At 33.6% G+C, this 21923-nt stretch overlaps 1 protein-coding gene and 1 non-coding gene across 2 annotated transcripts in view; both read right to left on the bottom strand.

Moving 5' to 3' along the window:
- The window catches only part of Dpr1 (defective proboscis extension response 1), a 1112753-nt gene that overhangs the window by 510145 nt on the left and 580685 nt on the right, over nucleotides 1-21923 (bottom strand). The window lies entirely within an intron of this gene.
- On the bottom strand, nucleotides 1547-1683 carry LOC143180011 (U4 spliceosomal RNA). The gene has a single exon (XR_013002069.1). It is a non-coding gene; the product is annotated as a U4 spliceosomal RNA (small nuclear RNA).

Genomic DNA, 21923 nt, shown 5'->3' with positions numbered 1-21923 from the left:
CGAGTAGACAATTGTTGATCCTGCAATAATCTTGCAGGAATACTTGTTTCCAAGACTCTCGCACAATGACATTGCCGATTGACAAATCGTGAACTGGTTTTGCTCCGGTCTGAAGAGCTATCTCGCACTCCACGAAACTTCTGCGGATTACTTAGACGACAGTTCGAACGGCGAAAGATATTTGAACACTGGTCCTCCCAAATATCTACGATGTGAACAATGGACACTCTCCGTTGGATAGACCGTTAGACGAATAACTAGCATTTCTGGCATTCATTCGCCGAGTTTAGCATTCCATAAAAGCTCGACTTACCTCAAATGTAAATGCTCATTCGATTGATTCATTTATTAATGGTTACATGACATGGACAGTATACGTATATGTATATGAGATGCGTCTAATAAGTAATAAAATTGATTCGCTCTTTGAGTATTTGCAGCACTGTAAAAACGTAACGTCATCAGGAACGACGTACGTCCTTATTCTATTTTCCGTAATAATTTCAACTTAATAACGTTACCCCGTTTTATTTTACAATGAGGTGCGTGAATATGCGGAAGAGAAACGAAATATTCAGCAACGTTATACCACCAAATGTTGTGTCTAACCATAAAAAATGTAAGAAACACTCAAAATATAACAACAGGTTTATAGAGCTATTCACGGTATATTTTTTAGACATCACAAAGTATTTTGGTGAAGTTCTACATGTACACCTAGCTCAGACGAATCTGGCCGCATCGATATTCTTTATTTCCTTACACGGGAGCCATTGAATGAGAGAGAGAGGGGGGGAGAAGAGATGGTGGTAGGGGTGGTTGGGGATGGGGAGGGGTGGGAAAGAGATGGAGAGAGAGGGGAGAGAGAGAGAGAGTTCGTCGTACTGTACTCAAGATGTACTGCATCCAGAACTTGACCAACACTTTTTAATGGTCCTGTGACTGTGAAAGACAAATCTCATTTGGGAAGATTATGGATAATCATGTGACTGGGCTTTTCGACAATAAGGGTATTTATGCGATTCCAGAGTTACCTTATTCCCCTGATTGAGGTCTATGTGACTTCTTATTCCTAAAAATTAAAACCTATCTCGAAAACGGTCATCTTGGAATTCTGAACAACATCCAGACGGTTGTGACAAATGAATTGAAAATAGTTACAGATGAAAACTTTCAGCACTATTTTCAGAAGTATAAACAACGTCTGTGGCGGTGTGTTGTTTCTCAAGAAAACCATTTTCGAAGGAATAGTATACCCAAATAGTACACAGACATCTTAATGGCATCATACAAACATTCGTGTCTAACATTCAAGACGTCCTAACGACGTCGGTAACATCTTCTGAATGCTGTAGACAGGTCATGTGAACGTCTGTTATTACAAAACGTGATATTGTTAAGGCATGTTTAGAACCTCACACAGATACCTTAAAGATCTCTTAAAGACGTTAAATAACGTCCTATAAATGTCGTAGACATGTTTTCCAAACGTCTAATGCTACAAAACGTGACATCCTGAAGACGTCTCCAGAACGTCAAACAGATGTCTTAAGGACGACTTAAAGACGTTTGTTCCCAACATTCAGGACGTTTTACAAATACCGGTAATGTCCCAGTTTCAACTAGCAATAATCGCACCTCGGTAGAACCTCATTGGTTACGATATCGCCATTGCACAAAGCTGGCGATGACCTAGACAGCACGTAGCCATCTTATGTACTTTTTGAGAATGCCTGTACAAACATTTTAACATAAGATGTGAATCGGACATTAAATGGACGTCCTTTGGATATCTGGAGTTCTATAAATGTCCTACTCATGCTTCTGAACACTTGGTATGGTACAAAATAGATCTTTAACTCGTCTTCAGTACGTTATATAGATACTTTAAAAACGTATCGAGTAGAAGACTGGGACTTGTCGCAAATAGAAGACGTTTAATATGTTCCGTAGATGTCTAAAAGACAATAATTTTAGACACTTTTAAGACATCCACGCGGTATATCTTACAGTATGTCTTAAGGACGTCAATATCGGATACCTTTAAAAGATCCATGTGTTGTGTCTTTAAGATGTTTTATGAACGTAGATTTTGCAACTCTTTAAGACATACGCTGTTGGATATGGTTTTAAAACGTCCAAATTATACTGTAGGATGTTCAGGCATAAAATGGATATAAAATATACGTCTTTAAGGTATCGTATGCTATCTGGGCAGATTGGTTGGTAAGTTAGATACAAATATTCTTAAAGAATAAGTTTCGTTACTTTTTGAACGACTCGTACAAAAATCTGAGATGTTTTCGTCTCAAAATTGAATAGAATAATGCAGTATGTTAAAGAAACACTATCCTTATGTTCTAAAGTACCCTTATCTTTAATAAAAAGTTTACGGGCTAATAATGCATTCTCTGAATTTTCTTCGTGAAAATAGTAGTAAAAAAGAATAACAAAAATTTTTAATGCAATAAAAAGTCAGACATTTTTTCTACAAAGGTTTTCATTGTATTAGTTGGTTTGTGGTAATAATAAGGCATCTATTTCATTGTGATGTACCCTGTTTTCCGAGCAACAACTGTATGTTCGCTGTTTAATGTCCAGATAACTATTGAAGTGCTTTCTTTCAATTATAGAGCATTTTCAAGTACTTTCCAACGAATCGATGTCGAGATGATGAAAGCTTTCGTGCTTTTAAGAGAAGTGCTATATTGTACGTAAATGGCAACAGAATGGCTAAGAATTGTTGTCCTTAATATGCTTCTGATCAATAAGATTTATATGTTCAAAAAATGGCTAGCTGTACCTTGGGATTATAAGGGTACTTTACAGGGTACTGTAAGGGTACTTACACTAATTGAAATATCCTAATAATGCGAATTACGTTCCACATATTACAGCATACGTTAGTTGACATATTTAGTGAAGAAGAAGGAACTGTAAAATCTGTTAATGGTAGCTGATTTAAAGCTGATTTGAATAAACACAATTCAACACAGAGTTAGCGGCACGTAATCGAGATATGATACACGATCTATAATTCACAAAACTAAAATTATGCAAAAATAAATATTAGCCTTTTTAAACAAAAAAAAAAAAGAAAAAAAAATACAATGTCGACGCCGCCAAACACACAACACTTACACATACTGTTTTATAGAAAGGTATTTAACTATTATAAGTACTGATATTGATAGGAATACCGGTTTCATGTAACTGCACGTTTTACTTTACATACCGCACCACAAGCAATCGCACTCGAGACAGAGGAAGTGTGCAGATATTCCCATTAGTTTATACCCGCTACTGCCAGTCTAAGAGCTATTTGTCATTTGTGTACTCTGTACACACGCTGCCAATTTACAAATATATCTGAAAACACTCCCTTGAGGATTTTATTTTTCTTAAGATATGTGCTTCCTTAGGATTGCAGCCATTTACATTTATAGATCACATTTTGAACCTGGGTCCAGGAACTGAAGGGATCGACGGTAGAGAACAAAGAGGGCAGAAATCTAAACGGAAAAGTGACCAGTATTCTACACTCTACCATGTTATCAAAGACTCAAACAGATTTAAATAAGACTCAATCAGGTAAATTCAATACCTACTACTAAAAATCGTTATCTTCTAGGCAAATCGTATGTTTGCTTTCTTGGCCACACCTAATCAGATCAGAAAATTGCTAAGATAATGCAGAAAAACATTTGATTATATCTGCAATAGACTGAAACGTTTCGATACCATCTGGTGGAAACGACACTAGGCGACAAAGACGACAAAGATACGGACTTTAAGACAGGTACTACTCTACCACATTTGTTACAGGTTCCAACAAATTTATATGAGATTGAATCAGTTAAAGCTAATATAACTTAAAAGGAATCCTATGTTTGAATTAGGCTTTATTTGTTTTCGCTATTAGCACAGCTTCTACTTTTTATATTATACACAACATATATAGAAACATACTGGAACCGCAAATAGTTTTTCGACGGGCTTTTCCAAAAATCCAATTATTTTCTCGCGGTATTCCTGGTGTGTCTGTGGGAAACTCTACTCTAAGGACTTCCAGTAATTTGTGTAGTATTTTTTGTGTATGTATTTGGACCAGGAGATTAATCTGAGTGCTTGTTTTATCATTACCTTAGAAACAAAACAGTCTTGATTAATGAAGCCATGTGCAATTAATTTTTTAAGACGATTGTGTGGAAACAACTACCGTAAACATACGCGAGTGACGGTGCAGTTATTTTTTACTGAATCTCTTTCGTAATTACCCTACCTAACAAACATGGCCTCAAACGTAAAATAATTACTGTTGATTTTCGTCTTACATTTATGCTTAGAATCGCCGCTTAAATTCTTTTCATGATGTTTTCCATGAACAGTCTCTATATTAATTCTTTATTGAGTCTAATATTAAACTTCACGATTTAATTATTTAAATACATACACTTATTGTGTTGTGTACACTTGTGTACACTTAAAAGCAACATATTATAAGTACAAGAGTCAGAGTCGGAGTCGCCTGTCAGAAGTAAAAGAGAGAAAGGAATCGGAGTACACAGTCTCGGATATACTTTATATAGTTTGACTTGATTTGAGCTTTGAACTCTGAATTTGAATTTTGAGAAATCATCACACACGACCTATTTGGACTTGATTTCTTAACATTAAATTCGGTCGATGGTTAACAGAATATTTTGAAGAAATTTGTAGCATTCTATTTGTTATAATTACGGTATAGTATCCATGTAAATCTATAGACCAGGGGGTAACTCTTGGGAGCTTGTGGAGGTAACGTTTCTACTGCAAGTAGACATTACGCAAAAAGATTTCCTAATCGCCGACATCCGGATAGGGGAGTCATACAGAGAGTGGAGCAAACGACAGCCGAAACTTGCTCATTTGTATCGTGTCATGAAAAGCGGGGTCATAGTTGACGATTGTACAACAGCATTGATGAAAGTGTCCGATAAGTAAATTGCATTACGTAGTTGAACCAACTTTAAATTCAATTTTTTCAAAAACGAAGCCTCGGGTAAAACATTTGAATACCAAATTTTGTTCCTATTTTTTACGTAGAATTACATCCTGGCCGATTGTACTACGATTCTCCACCCACCTTATATACATACATAGTAATTCAGACGGCATAAGTCATTAAGCTTAAGGACAACATAGAACGTTAAAGATTCTAGCTTTTTCAGCTCAAGGTTTGAACCTAGAGAAATACTGAGCTCATAATTTCAACCACAGTTTGAGCTTTCAAACTTCAAGGTTCGAAACTCACTTCATCAAAACCAAGGTCGAGTAATAACATCTAATCGTGCACATCCAATATTGAAATACCTCGACGCCATTAATCATTGTACGTATTTACATGCGATAGCTAATGTCTTCAATAAATAAAAAATGGATCTCGGATTCTTGGGAGTAGGAATAACGATTTAATCCGCTGATTTTGCGAAATGTATAACCTGACTGGTTCGCAATAACGTTTCGATATATCGTATATTTGTGGAAATCGGTCGACACGGTGGGATACGTTTATAAGCTATAAATCACTCAGTGGAAGAGCAGGAAAGGAGGAAAGAGATAGAGGGGGTACGTTGTGGCGTATAAACCCTGGAAAACGTAAACACGTACCGCGATATATGATTTTTTAAACGCCTCGTATCGCGGTCGCTGCCAAAAATTCTACCGGAGAGAGACAGAGAGAGATACCATAGGAGCACAACTATAGTCACCAACAAATCGATTTCGAAAATGGGTTACCGTCACGAGCACTGTTTACATGTAAATTTTTGGCACTGCCGTAAACTTTGGAACTATTCGACATTTTATATTCCTTTTTTAATGTGGCATGTTCTGGAAAACATTCGGTTCTACTGAAATAAGCAATAAATAGTGGCGAAAAGTATTGATCTAAATGGTAAAACTCGATGAAATTTTATGTTTTGTCTTGTGTTATGTCCCTATAGCTGTACCATTGTCACAGATGCCTCCCATACGCATGTCGACACTCTGCCATTCTTTCAACTTCAACTATTTACTTACAGCTTTCTTATTTACAACTTCATAACTTAATTATTAATCGATAGTTTTATATACTTTTTCATTGTATACGATCAGAAGCTGTGGAATAGTTAGATCGTTCCTCTGATCTCATTCTACTAAGTTTTCATCTGTAAGGTGATCATAATATTGTGATTTATCGTAACAGACTAACAATCCTGAAATATATGAAAGAAAAAAATGAAGCTGTATGGGAATCAATAACAAAAATAGATAAAGAAAAATAGATAAAAGATTCAAATGCATTATAATGTAAACGTAGTAAACTCGGTGTGAAATCTTTAGAGATTTTAATTTTTAAATGCAAATATCTCGATATAATCGTAACAGTATGACTAATGAGATCATCAAATTTTGTTTTTCACATTTGTTAACGATATGGAAAAAAATATTGGATTCTGTTTAAGAGAATACGGATGACCTTATAAAATAATTTTTTCCGCGATTACACGTGTCCCTTGAAACCCGTTGAAAAAATGCAACTTTATACTATCTCTCCCATTTAGATGATCTCATTTAGCTACATTATAAAACATTAGAATTAATAATCATATTCTCATATTTTTATAAATGTTTATACAGTTGCAATGAAATGAAGTAATTTGTATACATACTATATGACGGTGATTAGGTACTTTTAATTCAATTTGCATGCGTATGCCCAAGTTTTTAGATATGAGGTATGCACGCACAGCCTCCGAAAAAGATCAAATTCAGATGTCAAGAACAACGCTCTAACTTGGAAATATATCTGTGATACTGTAAGAACATTTGGAAACCACTCCTAAGTGATGAGCTAACCTTAACTGAAGAGCAATTCATGATCAGGTTTAAGTAGGTTTAACCTAAAAATACTGTTGTGACTAATATGAAGCCGATATTATACCTATAATGTGTCCTCAGAAGCAAATGTTAGAAAATTTTACATCGTTAAGAAACTATGTCAGTACTATTAGAATCATAATTCCTTATTTATTTAATGTTTTCTACTAAAAAACTCTGTTTATATTTACAATTTAGATTTTTGTAATTAATAATATGTTCAAGTTTTGTTTATTTGTTTTATATGTGAAATTTTGTTATAATAAATTATAGTTATAAAAAATCCAAGACGTAGCTTTTAATATTTAACATCACGTCATAGAAACACTCAGTATCCCCAATTTGCAAGAAAACCGCTCTTCTAAATACTGCTTCACCATTTGCTTAAAGCACTGGAATATTCGTCCTATAATTGATGTTGTAGAAAGTTAAGTTCATCGTCCCAAAGGTGAGGGCCAGTTAAGAAGAAAGAACACTACATATGTATGTAGTAGTTGCAGATACTTGCATATACAATACAATCGTATGTAGGTTTTATTGACATTCAAAAAGACTGTTTTCATAAATAGTATTTCGTTTGAATGAAATTTGAAATTGCTATACCAGGTTAGGTTTTTTACCACAAAAATGGTATATACAGTGTCCAGCTACGAGTAGTGCAAGAAACAGTATGGTAGTATACTAGTTACTCCTTTTCTATGCCTATGAGTCAAGCGACTAGTACTGCACGGCCAACTCAAACGTAAGAATTCAAACACAGGCAACTCATGTGTAAGAAAGAGATACAGAATGCTGGTGCAGCAGAATTGTTTAAACTGAGTGTACCCTAAATAAATGTAAATAATCATAAAATAGTAACTTCCAGTACCAACACATAAAAATCTAGGGAAATCTTACTGTGACATTTTTATTACAATTCTTTTTATTATCACACAAGCAAAGATAAACTATTGCTCCAAAAAGAAGGCATTGAGCTCCCAGTGAAATGGTTAGGAGCAAGTACGGTAGGATCAGTGAAACGTGGCTTAGCCTGAGCATTTGCAGATTGCATGCGGCATGATGCACCCAAGAGGACGCATCAAAGTAAACTTCTTTGGTTCGCACCACGACACTCTGCTCCACTGGGAACGCACCTTAAACTCAAAAGCAGCTCACAGGCGGCTGTACTGAAACTTCGCTTGCGAAAAATAGCATTCCGCTTGCTTGTGTGAAACTCTTTTCTCCGAAAGATTTCTATTTCCTTTATATCGACCAGAGGTGGAGTAATTTTTATTTGTTCATGGAGTAGCGTTGTTGCTGAAAGGGATTCAAAAGGTACGTACTCTCTTGCTAGGATATCCACACTTACTCCAAATAGCGTGGGTTGATTTGGAGTACAGTATTTCTTTGATACTATAATAGTGCATAGTAATTAAATATCATGTACATATTTACATAGTATACTATTATACGGAGTATTTTAAGTACAATATGTAAATCCCAGATATGTAGCTTAGAAGTTCTAGACCAGCGATGCTCAAGTAGCTCCGAGACGGATACGGGCGGCCTAAAATGCCCTGGATTGTTCGCGAACAGTTTTAAGGCCAACTGCAGCAGCAGAGTGAGGAGCAGTCGAAATATCGCTTTTGTGCACAGCCCAACACTATAGTTAAGTAGGAAAATGCGACCTATTCGGTCATAATAATGCTTACCTTATGGACACATAAATTATTTGATATCCACCGCCAAATTGATTGTTTATTAAAGACATAATCGACAATTGTCGTTTTTTCCACATAACTCTTTTTTCATCCGAATTAAAGGTATTAATTTTCGATTTCTCCGTAAGAATTATATTTTTGTAGACAAAGTATAACGACAAATGTTATTTAATTTATGAAATAATATTAAACATTAGATTATATTTTCTGCATGTAAATTTTAATCATTTAGAAAATATGAATTCTGTTTTATATGAAAGAAATCAACCGATTCGCTACATGTACAATTTAAAATGACAACTGTACATAACAGTAATGCATCGTTTAAAGAAATCCTTTATTAACGAAGTTTCAGTCAATAATGGTATTTGAATATTCGGGCTGCTTTACCTGTGGTCAGGTACGAAATGTGGCCATTTCATTTAATTAGGTTTTCAAACAATACGGTAGCTTGAAAAGCTACGAAATGTTACTAACGAGAAACAGTAATGGCCACAAAACTTTTCACAGCTACTACTACAGATCTTTATAGATCGACGGAAATTACAACTTAACTCGTTTCAGAGCTATTACGATAGATCTTTACAGATCGACAGAAATTACAAATCAGCTCTTTTCAGAGCTTATTTTGTTCAGGAACACTCAAAACTAATAAATACAGGATAACTTATTGCTTCTGTTTTACGCGAAGTCTCGTGAAACGCAGTGCACATAAGAGACTTCTCGTGAAACACGAATAGTGCACGTCTTTGCTGGGTATTTTACGTCCATCGTGAGTGTTCTTGTAGTTGTAACAAGCGTTGACATCTACATTCACAAGGGACCCTACTTTACGGCCGTTCCTTACAGAGTGGGGAAGTCGCCCGGACTTGGCCGCCCGCGGGGATTTTTGGGCACTGTCAGGTGTTCGCGAGCACATTTCCTGAGCATCACTGTACTAGACTAATACGAGAACGACCCGAAGCGTTAAATTTTGATTTTGATGAAATTGCAGTATGTAATACCGTCGTTTTGTTATGTGATTGACACGATACCCTATTACTGATGGATTTTCCACAAACGTCTATAATGATCATAACTAAAACCAACTCTTATATGACACATTTTTCCTACATATTTTTCAAACCCTATGATTTAACACTAGAACACTCTTTCTTATTTCTCTTATTGATTTCAGATAAACGCTACAAACATCCCAAGACGATGTTGTTGCGCATGATTACGTATCGCATTCAACAGGATGACTTTCACGATGTATTAATTGTTGACGGAATGCGGGAGCATTTTCTTACAATTAGTTCTAAAGTACTCATGTTTTTCAAACCTCGTATGGCGAAATCGTGATTCTAGTTTCTTCAAAATAGAGTGACGTTGAAAAAATATTAACATACATATTGTTAGTACTTATTCATACACAATGCTGTGTCGAGAATAAAAACTTATATAAGATTCTTAAGGGGAAACTATTATATTTAAAATGCGGACTAATTTCTTGTTCGCTTTTTCATAATTCTTGATTAGTTTTTCACATTTCAATGTATGATTACTTTTGTGTATACTTAGCTGTATAGAAAATTCCTCGAAATAATTATCTCCTCTTTTCTGTAATTAAAGTCCTCGAAATGTAGAAGCAAAGGTAATGGAACTGTTTGAAATGTAAATTCACTACTCCAAAGTCTCTTTACATCTTTTTAGTGTAAATAAAAACACTTTTTCATTTATTTACAGTCATACCTTTAGTATTAGAACATTACCAGTAGACTGTGCAAATTTTGTAAATTCCCATATTCATAGATTTAACAAAAAGAATGAATTCTAGATTAAAATTTGTTTGATCTTTTCAATATTATATTGTGTACTTTATTTTAAATATTTTCTACAGGATCTTTTCAAAATCATGATACAACCGAAAAGAAGGTAATTTCTCAAATAAAAATAAGTTAAGAATATACTTATTTATATTTATTTTAATAGCTCAAAAATGCTGAAGATATCGCTCTTCATATTGTTCCATCATCATAAATAGTTATATCACACAGGTATTGTCAGATTTCACTCTCTTAGATTTTTATTTGTAGAGTCGCATGAACTAAATATTTTATTCTAAAAATGGTATAAATTTCTTTGCATTAAAACGTAATACCATTCAAGCGTTTCAAAGAGTGACGAATGTCAGTTCATGCTTTTGTATTTCGCCGAACTAGACTTTGTTTGCAATATCGGGAGCATTATCAACTTCTTGTTAATTAAAATAAAGGAATTATTGAAGCTTCGTTCCTGACTATTTTTTAAAATTATATGAAATGGTTACATCTATTGTTCGTAAATGTAACAAACTAACAATGATTAACTAAATTGACTGAAAAAAGCAGAGTGTGTTTAAATACATGCTTACTTATTAAATGTTAAAACTGAATTTCTTCAAAAATAAAATAATGAAATTAATAGTAAATAACTAGTAAAAGATAGTATAATGTGAAAAATAAATAATTTAAATTCAAACTTTGTTGTAAGTAAACATTACTACAGTTCACCCTTTATTACTGAATCCTCCAACACGATCGAAGTGCGCCTCATAAAGCTACAGCTTTCTGCATAATACATAACACAAGTACAATCGTCGTGGAAAAATTTGTTCCTCAGAGACAGGAATAGATTTATGAAACAGTCAAGCCATCGAGTTACTGGGTCGGAATAAAAATCGATTCAGACACTTTGATAGTGCGATATTCGAGCAAATAGGTCCTTCAAAGTCCTTCCCAATTCTGACAATTCGACAAGCCATGGAACTTGTGAGACGATGAAAATTCTTTTGGGATCGGCCGAGATGCACTTTGTTGATCGGACGTCGTAAATTTTGTGGCTATAAAGAAGAAGAATGTCGAAGGCGACGAATACAAGTGAGCAGAACAAGGTTATGTTTTCATCGGCACTATCAAGAATTGGTGAAGATATTTATATTGGTAGCAATAAAGCTGACACAAGGAGTGTCCTCTGTAAGAATCAGCAGAGTCAGGAACAGCAGAGGGTTATTGTTGTCCTGAATGTTTTTGCAGAATTCATTTTCGTGAGAAATTAAGCCCGCCTTTTTCAACATGAAACAGTTTTTTTCTGAAGTTGATCGTTACATTAGCTCTAATTCTATGTCGTTTTCCCTTATACGTATACTAGGTAAGCTGACTTTAAATTTAATTCAAATTAATTTTCCTCTTAACTACATTTTCTTGTTTCCAAACATCATTAAGTATTTTTTGAACTAACAGACCTAAAAACTTGGATTTTATGTACAATACTTATGTGTGAGGTACCACAAAGGAATCACAAGTAAAATAGGAATAATAGACATGAGCAACTGTTTTATAAGGGCTGATGCGCACGAGTGGTACCACGTCGTTACGATCTCGCTATGATAACAGTGCGTGAATCGGCAGGTTCACAATTGTAATTGTGCAATACATACGAGCTGTGGAATCCATGTGCGATCCCGCTGATACACTGTACTTGCGCTCTCGTTGCAATGACATTTTGCGACTCGTTAGATTCATGTTTTTCATCATGCAAAACACACGATACGATTTCGTTGCGATTTCTCAACAATACGACAACATCGCAATTATCGTTCGATATTTGCTCATCGCATGATACACAATCGCACAGTTTCAATCGTGGCATAATCGTTGGATATCGAAAATTTCATCGAACAAGTTTAAAAATACCTCGAAATATGGGATGTATCGTTTGGAATTTACTACAACAAAAATAAAAAGAAGCAGGCATGGAATAAAATTTGTGAAATATTTTGCACTAATTTCGAAGAGATATCAGATTCATGAAACATGACATAGATAATAAGTGTTCTTTACTCTTAATAATTGTATACAATAGAAAAATGTTTACAAACATTTTTATAGTGTTCAAAATTTTTGAATGTTATTTCCAAACTTTTTTTTTAAGTACAATTTTCATACTTTAGCGTAACATATGTACAAATACAATTACGTATGCGTTTTACAGTTTAATTATTTTTATAAATGCTGCAAAATAGTATATTTATTATTATTATACATACGTTGGTCTTGCTATGCTATTTTTCCAGCCACTCAGGAAATAATCGGCAAAGGTGTTTCTACTTTGATTTACACTTAATCTGCATGCCTAAATGTTGACAAATTTTCATTTTCATAGAATCCATTAATAACTAATACATTTTTGAGACAATAACCATCTGTACTTATAACAACGTTATATTATGAAGAGTATAAACAATTATATCAAAATGTAATTTCGAGGGTTCCATTTCATAATTGTGGCGTAAATTGATAAAATTATATCCATTGCCTAAGTACGTATAAAAGCAATAGAATATTAAATTTAAGTGCAAAAGTTGATGAACAAATGGCGGAACATTCAAGATACGTTTATTAGAAACAGAAAGAAGTAGGTAAAATCTGGGCAGTACGCAAACTCTGACAGTACATACGCTTATGCTAGGCAATTGTTATTTTTAATAAAATCTAAAGAAACAGCAAATACATCGTGGAATTCAAAGGAAGATTCAACAATAATATACGTTTTTAAATACACGTGTACCTCCAATCCCCCAATCGCCTATTAATACAGTAAATAATACAGAAAATGATGACAGATTATTTTTTGAATCTTTATCGCCGTCTATTGAACTATTCAGTTTAGAGCAAAAACTAAAATCTAGAAGTGAAATTTTAAAATAAATCATAAATATTAGATCCCAAATGTATTTCTCCTATACACTCAAACAATACATCGTATTTAGTTCATCATCTCGCAACACAAGTGTCAAAAACACAAACTACAGTTACATCAATCCGTAATACTGTTATTCCTGCAACTTATTATATAAATTGTACACAAATTATCTCGCCTTCTTCTCAGACTCACGACACTTTCACAAACAATATGATTTTCAAAACTACTTCACATTAGTAACATTAGATACTATACTAAACTCAACGCAAGAGATTTCACCAAATAGTACGATTTCAATGAGCTCAAGTGATTCTATAAAAATTTATTTTCCTCAAAATAGATATTGTATTTATATCGTATTGTTTCTATTCTCTTCCTCTTTTTAATATTTTATTGTACATAATTTTTTTCTATTATTTCCTACCTCCTTGCTAAAGCATATATTATTATTTTGTTCTCATTAATACTATTTATGTGATATTTATTAGGTATTTTGTTAAATTGGTATAATGTTATTTTTATTAATAGATATTATCGTTAATTTAATTATTAATAAAAGTTAAGTTCTCTCTATATTTTGACATGTTTTTACTGACCGTAAAGTGACAGTTAGCATTGTTATTGATGGTATGACGACACATGACAGTATCAGTGCTTTTAATTTTGTTACTTAATTTCGCTCATATTTCATCAACTGGTTTAACGAACATGTGGAAAAAATTAAGAAAATTTTTTTCGTCATCTCTTGTTCAATGAACATGGTCGTAAAAGCACCTTTCAAATTGTGAGTACTAACAAATAGATGGATCCAATATTTTTTATTATTTTTCTCTATAAAATATTTATATAATAAATATGCAAAGATTTTTTACTACGCATTTTACTAAGCATTTTTTTTGTACTGCAACATTTTAGCCACATTCTGACGTAACGTTACCGTTCACCGTTACAAAATCGCAACGACATCGCACAACATTATCACCGCAGCTACATCGCAACAATGTCGTATCACTCGTGCGCATTGACCCTAAATAATAATATAACAAAAAAAAAAAAGATTTTAAACAATAATTTTGCATATCAAAATAGGACGAAAATCAGGGATAAAGAAATTGCGTTTGGGGCTTTCCTTTAGAAATATTAATTATTAGAGAAACATCTTAAATTCGTGTGAGATGTATCTAATTTAGGACTTATTCTACTGTCGACGTTGATTATTCAGGTCAGACAAAGCGATGTCGGTAGAACAAGTCTCAAGTCAGACACATTTCACGTGAATTATAGGGGCTTTCTCAACAATTAATACAACTTCGAAATGAAATTTGTAATGCAATTTCGTCTGTCTTCATTTTCGTCTTATATTAAAATGTTAGATGTATGCGGGATCCCAACTTTTCGGGATCGGGACAAGACGGAGAATTTCGAGCAAGATCGGGCGGGATCTTGAGTTGTCCCGGGATCTCGAGTTACCTCGGGATCTCAATTCTTCTTGAGTCGCAACGAATGGGAAACGAAACCCCGTATCGAGTCTTAACTTGTTCGTGAGTATGTAAGGTAATCGGGATCTCGAGAGGGGTCGAGATCCTGATATGATCCGAGATCCCGAGCGCTCGTATTGCTTCAGTATCCTGCCCGACCTTGCTCAAAGTTTTCCATCCCGCGCCAAACGTCAAGATGTCGACGCATCGGTTTGCTCGCACACCACTATAAAATGTAGAATCATTTTCTAAAATTTCCCACGCCTGCAATCAAACATGCTGTAAATTCAAAATATTGAAAAAACTAACTTATTTAAATAATTAAAAACGAATATTCAGGAGCTGGTGTAAAACTATGTTATTTACATTAAATTCAATAACATTTTATTACACTTGATCATATTTTTTATATCTATTAGAGTTAATAGTATGTACGGCTAATATAAGTAAAATAATATCTACTACATTTTCAATAAAACTAATATTGTTCTCAGAAATTTTTCACTCTTTTTCATATTTTAAGCGCCAAACTACTTATCGGAGGGTTTAGGTAGTAAAAAATGAGCAAAATAATTTTATCCGTGGTTAAATGACTACAGATTGTTTGTGAACAATTCGCACGATTCAAAATTATAATAAAAATGCATAAAGTAACACTTGATAAATTTAAAAAAACCAATGAATTGAATTTAAGTTACAAGGTAGCAGTGAAGTGATAAACAATTTATACAAATCTATACAATTTGACTTGAAAAAACAAAATGAGAATAAATGCAATTAGAAATTGACTGTTATTAAATGCACGTGCTCGAACGTATCAGAAAAGTTTTAAAACTTTTCTATTGTAAAAGCTACGCATGTATCTTCCTCTAAAAAATCTATGATGTGTAAAATTTATTACAAGTATCACCCCTTACACGAAGACAAAGCATCAACCCCTAAACGATATTTTTTAAGACAATAGAAATTGCTAATTTCTCTGTATACAGTGAGTGTGAAAAATATTCGTACAGTAGTCAATTTGAACAAAAACTTTGCAGAACTTTATTTATTACAAAAATATGTTAACAAAAACATATATACATATTCTTACAAATCTCAGGAACAAATGTCATTAATAAAAAACTAGTTATTTGTATTTAGTATGGAAATATTAACAAATTCACAAAAATTGACGGAAAATTTACGTGTAATAAATATTTGTACAGTCCAGAGTAGCTCGTAAGAAATATTTCGTAAATGAAATTAATAGAAAGAAACGATTGCAATTCGTGAAAAGGTACGTTAATGTTCCTGTGGAGTACTGAAACCGTATTGTATTATAGTTATTATATCATATTTATATTATATTATATTTTATGTATTATATTTACTGATGAGAGTAAATGTAATATATTTGGGTCAGATGGATAATATACAGTATGGCGGAAAAAAAATACCGAGCATGAAAGAAGAAATTTGAAACCGACCTTAAAGCCTGGAGGAGGATCAGTCACAGTTTAGGGCTGTGGGAGTGCGAGCGTGGTTGGATCCCCCCATTTTATCGATGATATCATGGATCACAAAATGTAGATCGATATTCTAAAAGAGCACATTCAGGCCAGTGCAAATAAAATGGAGTTACAGGAAAATTATATATTTTTGCAAGATAATGATCCGAAGCACAATGCTTATACATACCACTGGATCCTATATAATGTGCCGCAGCAATTAAAAGTCCCTTCACAGTCTTCAAACGTAAATGCGATAGAGCACTTATAGAGTCATCTTGAAGAAAAAATTCAAGACCATCACATTTCTCCGAAACAAGATTTAAAAAATGCACTTTTAATGGAATAGAACAATATTTCCAGTACTATAACCAAAAATTTAGTAAATTCAATGCCGCGAAGGTTTAAAACCATTATACAATCTAAAGGGAATTCCACTAGATATTAAAATAGCAAACAGATTGGTTTTTGTTACGTTTATGTACCAAAATTTATTGCTTTGTTGTAAAATTAGAAGTGTACGAATACTTATTAGACGTATATTTTACATCAATTTCTGGAAATTTGTTAATATTTTCATAGTAAATATAAATAAATAATTTTTTATTGATGAAATTTGTTCTAGAGATTTTTAAGAATATGTATGTATACTTTTGTTAACATATTTTTGTAGTAAATAAAGTTCTGCAAAGTTTTTGTTTAAGTTGATTACTGTAAGAATACTTTTTGCACTCACTATAGGTATATTACCCTATTTAAACAATTTTTATAAGTAAAGCACAAGCTAATTATGAACCTCACAGATCTAAGAAAGTAAAGAAATCTGTGATTGAAATTCTGACTTTTCTGCGGTAACGCAATCGTGATAAAATACTGTATAAGGTAACGAAGAAAAAGCGAATGCTGTTTCGCTTACCAATCTTTTGCCACATGGCACGGTTGTGATGAAGTTTAGGATCAACATTGAGCTTGAATTCTGCAGTTAAATTTCTTTCACCTCTTTTTACTATCTCCCACCATAAACTTAGTAGAAATTGGATCGTATTTCTTTGTGTAATTCGTTTCTTTGCATAAGTCCGTCATTGCGCTCAAGTTTCACACTGAAAAATAGTATAAATTTCACTTGTATGATATTTCCTTGAGATAAAGAATGTATTCCAAGACTCTGCGGCTCAGATTACGAGAAAACTGTCACATTTTCCAATCTTATATAAAATATCATAAATTACAAAGAACAACTATATTTCTAATTATGTAAGCAAATAATTCAGAAAAGTTTTCAGAGAGAAGATCAATTAAGTGGAATGTTAAGTGAACGTGGACGTTTCCTAAAGCTGAACGTTCAATACATATTGAATAATTATTTGTAGATCGATTTTGGAACATCTTTATGGGATTATAACCACACCTTCACTTTGTTCTGCTCAGTTTTTAGTTCAGTATTTCAAAAGTTTTTTATTAACGAAGTTCGGTTTTGAATCCTACAATATTAATCACATAGATCCCGATAGTCACATGAGTATTTATTCTAGAGGTTTACTGTGATTCTTGAGATCGGACTAAAATAGTATAATATTGAAATAATTGATAAATGTTTAACGAACTTTTGTTTTAATTTTATCATGCTGTAAGCTAAGTTAGTAAGTAAAGATTCACAGCGTCCTTCTTTAACTAAATAAACATTTTCATAGAGAGTACAACTCCTGGCAATAAGTATTTGGCCAAATGCAATAGTAACGAATTAACTGAAAAAGAAACGCAATTATTTGCACCTACAATGCTACGATATAAATATAAAAATCTTAGTAACTTTAAATTGAACATATATTGAATACATACGTAAAACATAATTAAGATTTTAGTTTATTTTCTTGAAAAATACGGTGAACAAAGTAAATGATGCTTGAAAAAAAGTATTTGGCCGAGCGAGACCCTGGAAAAAAGTATTTAACATTACAAATTTGCATAGATGTGGACAATAATTTACTTTGTATTCATATTACCTAATATTTAGTAACATTTTCACGTGCTCGTACTATTGCTTTTATGCGTATAAGCATAGTTTGTATAAAATTTTGACATTCCGTTGACGAAATTTCGGTCCATGACGATTTAATCGCCTTACATAACTTATTTTTGTTTTTAAGTCTTTTTTAGATCTATTCACTTTTTTCACATTGGCCACAAATTTTCTATTGGGCTTTAATCAGGACTATTTGTTGACCACTTTATGGTTTTAATTGTAATTTCCTCCAAATAATCCTATAGCCTTTTGCTGCGATGACAACTCGCATTGTCGTCCTCCGTATCTGTATCAGATAATCCTCCAATACATACTAGGACATATACCTCCGAATTCACAGTTTTATGTAATATGTATCTTGTGCTGTCATGCAGCTCCACACCATATAGGACTGTGGATATTTCTTTTTAAAATTTAAACAATTTTCATTATTATAGATATAACTTTTTCCCAGTCCTCTGCAATTCAATGTTCGAATTTTTTACACCATTCCAAACGCATTTTTCTATGCACTTTTGTAAGAAATAGTTTCATTTTCGCTTGACGAAACCTATATCCCATTTCGTTCAGTCTATTTCTCAGGGTGCGATTACAAACATTCTGTCCCCACTTTTGGCTTATCTCTTTTAACGAACCTCATCTTGTATTTTTCACTATTTGCATCAGTCATCTGTTATCTTTGGGTAATGTTGAACATGATCGTCCCGGTTTTTTGCGAGTATCACAAAAGCTGAAGTTTAGCAGAAAAGTACAAAGTTAACGGCAAAATACTGACACTAGGTGTATGGAAGCACCAAATGCAACTCCTGGAGCAAATTTATGAGCAGTGTAGAAAAATTATCACAATATAACAAAGGCAAAAAATAAGCATAAGAATCGCGAAGCAATAAGTTATCATGGGGGAAAATTTCATCAATAACACGTAGAAAGAGTCCGTTGACCTAGAGAATTCAGTTGTTTCAGAAGGTTGTGTTAAGACCCTCATAGACACAAGTCCTTCAATGAAACTTCTGTAGTAGGCGATCCCTGTTCTGTCGATCACTGGGTCAGTTTTGTATAACTGACTACCGGCAGTCTTTTAATTTACACTACATCGTGATTGGCGTGTGTAGGTTTAACTTTTGTACAGAGATTGATGATTTGTTAACGTTATACACTCGATTTCTAATGCTAAGTTCGTAGGTCATTGTCACTGTCTTCAGTCTGTCCCATTGAACTCTTAATTGCACTCTAATTACCTTGAAAGGATATGTTTCTAATACCGTATTTGTCGTATTTAACATTGCAACATTTATTTGAGATACTCTGTTTTATCTTCAACTGACTTGTCTTGTCTTGAGAAGACTTGTCTTCTTTTACAACCTTTTTACCTTGTATACGCTCGTTAAATCAGATTTTGAACTTCAATTAAGGTCCTATTAAACTCTTATCATTAACACAGTAAATAACCGAGAACGTGGATATTAAAGACCATAGGTGATTATGGATTTAATAGCTAATCAACGTTCTACTGTTGCTCCATAATCACTGCATAACAAAATCATAGGAAACAAACTCTACTAAACATAGGATCTCTTCGCAAACAGTTAACTTTCCTATCAATCGTTTTGTCTTCTTCAGTTTATTGAAAGAATACAGAAACTTGTTCCATGATACCATCGGAAACTGCAAACGAAAATAATTGTTAGAAAAGTGGACTGCTACTGTTCATTACCACCAGAACTAAAATTTTCAACCAGAACTAAAGTTTCTTGTCGCGAGGCTCGATATCGAATTTCTAGAATTAGTAGGGGAAGCAGCTGCATATTGAAATGGCGGAATGAAATTCAAATATCGATCAAGTTACTAGACATGAGGAAAAAGAACTAAGAAAATGCAGACACTGATTCCTTTCCGTACCCAACGTCCTGCGACTACGTAGAATAACAAACAGTGTCAGTGGGACACATTGGCAGCAGATATGGAATTGTTATTAGGGGATGAGATGTTTCAGCCTTGCCGAGCTCGGTGAAACTTGCATTGCACGTGTAGATGCGAACGATAGCGCGGACAGGAGACACGGAAGTAGCAGGAAGGGTATGGAGGGAAACAGATTTTTGTTGGTCAGAGGGAACACGGAGCTTTGGCGTAACGCCACGCGAACGAATATTGCCAATAAGCTGCCAATCCAATCTAGTTACGCAGAAAATACTGTCGTTCGTTGTTGCGAGTCGTTTCGACTTTCCATCAGACTTCATACCTTATCTTTCTTTCAGCCTTCTCTGGTCTTGACAACTAGCTCTCACTCATAAGCTACCAATCTCCTTTCTTTCCCTGACTAACCTTCTGCAATCAAAGCAGAGATATCAAAAATATTTGAAATAGTTAGCTACTTGAAATTCAGCGTACCAAATAGTCGACTATCTAAGTAATGACATAGGTAGTGTAAGGGCTACCGTAGGCATACGTTGTTATAACTCGTAGTTTTGAGCATCACACGATGTGTCATTAAAGGTGAATCTTTGATGGACCATTCAAATGTTTGACTTGGGAACAGTGATTTTAACAAAAAAGAACTGATGCTTGAGTGGTATCTCATTAAGTACAAGGAGTTCTAGGTTTTATCTGACTAATTATGAGTACAAGTCCACCTAGTACTGTGAAGCTTTGTTATATGTTAGAAAATCTCTAATTGGTCAGTTAAGCCGTCTAGAAGTCACATCCAAGTATTTGCTGACTTACGACCAGTGATTCCAGTAAAAACTAATTCATTTCTTTCATTAAGAATTACTAACGAATGAATAGTCTAATACAGAGTCTCAGTAACTGAAAAACCACAAATAGAAAAATCCATATAAAAATCTTCAAATGTTTACAGATTAAAAATTTTAGTTTTCGAAAATTTGAACATTTGAAGCTTTAAAAATTTAAGAAATTGAAGATTTATACTGTAAATAATTGAACATTCTAGGATTTCGTGATTTGAAAGTTTGTATTTTAATCATTTGCGAGTCGCGTAACTGCTAAAATGTTGAAGTTACTGTACAATGAAAAAACTTCAATAAAATATAAATCGATTTTATTGTCCCGAAACCTGAACAGAAAGGTTAAAATATTTTTGAAATATGGTGTAACTTTAACAGTTTCAGGTGTGATACCATAAATTAATCATTTCTGGGCATAATCCAATTATTTGGACAATGTTTGCCTTGTAGATTGATACAATCCGCACGGAATATTTCGGGTAAATAAACTCTCAAGCTCTCTAACTGTATAGATGACTTTGTGTGACATTCTAGGAGATTAGTTTAGATTAGTCTCGCCAAGTGGGTATTCGTAGTTTCCATGCTAACTGTCGACCTAAATACATATCTCTTCCCTGTTACTACAAGATCTCTAGGTTTCTCCTCTCGACATTGCTGTCATCTAAACCAGCAACAATCGAAAATAAAGAGACGAGTTACGCTTAGAATCTTAAACTCACATTCTATTCAACGCGCAGGATCAAATGTGCGCATAAATTTCGACAAATGGGAATAACACACGTTGTTGTAACTTGAAAATTGACTATTATTGATGTCGCAATGTGTCTACGTGTATATTATAACATAACAATAGAACAAAATTG

The sequence above is a fragment of the Calliopsis andreniformis genome, chromosome 5 (assembly GCF_051401765.1).
Source record: "Calliopsis andreniformis isolate RMS-2024a chromosome 5, iyCalAndr_principal, whole genome shotgun sequence".
Lineage (NCBI taxonomy): Eukaryota > Metazoa > Arthropoda > Insecta > Hymenoptera > Andrenidae > Calliopsis > Calliopsis andreniformis.
The sequence above is the reverse complement of the archived record's forward strand: the minus strand, read 5'-3'. Positions and strand labels throughout refer to the sequence as shown.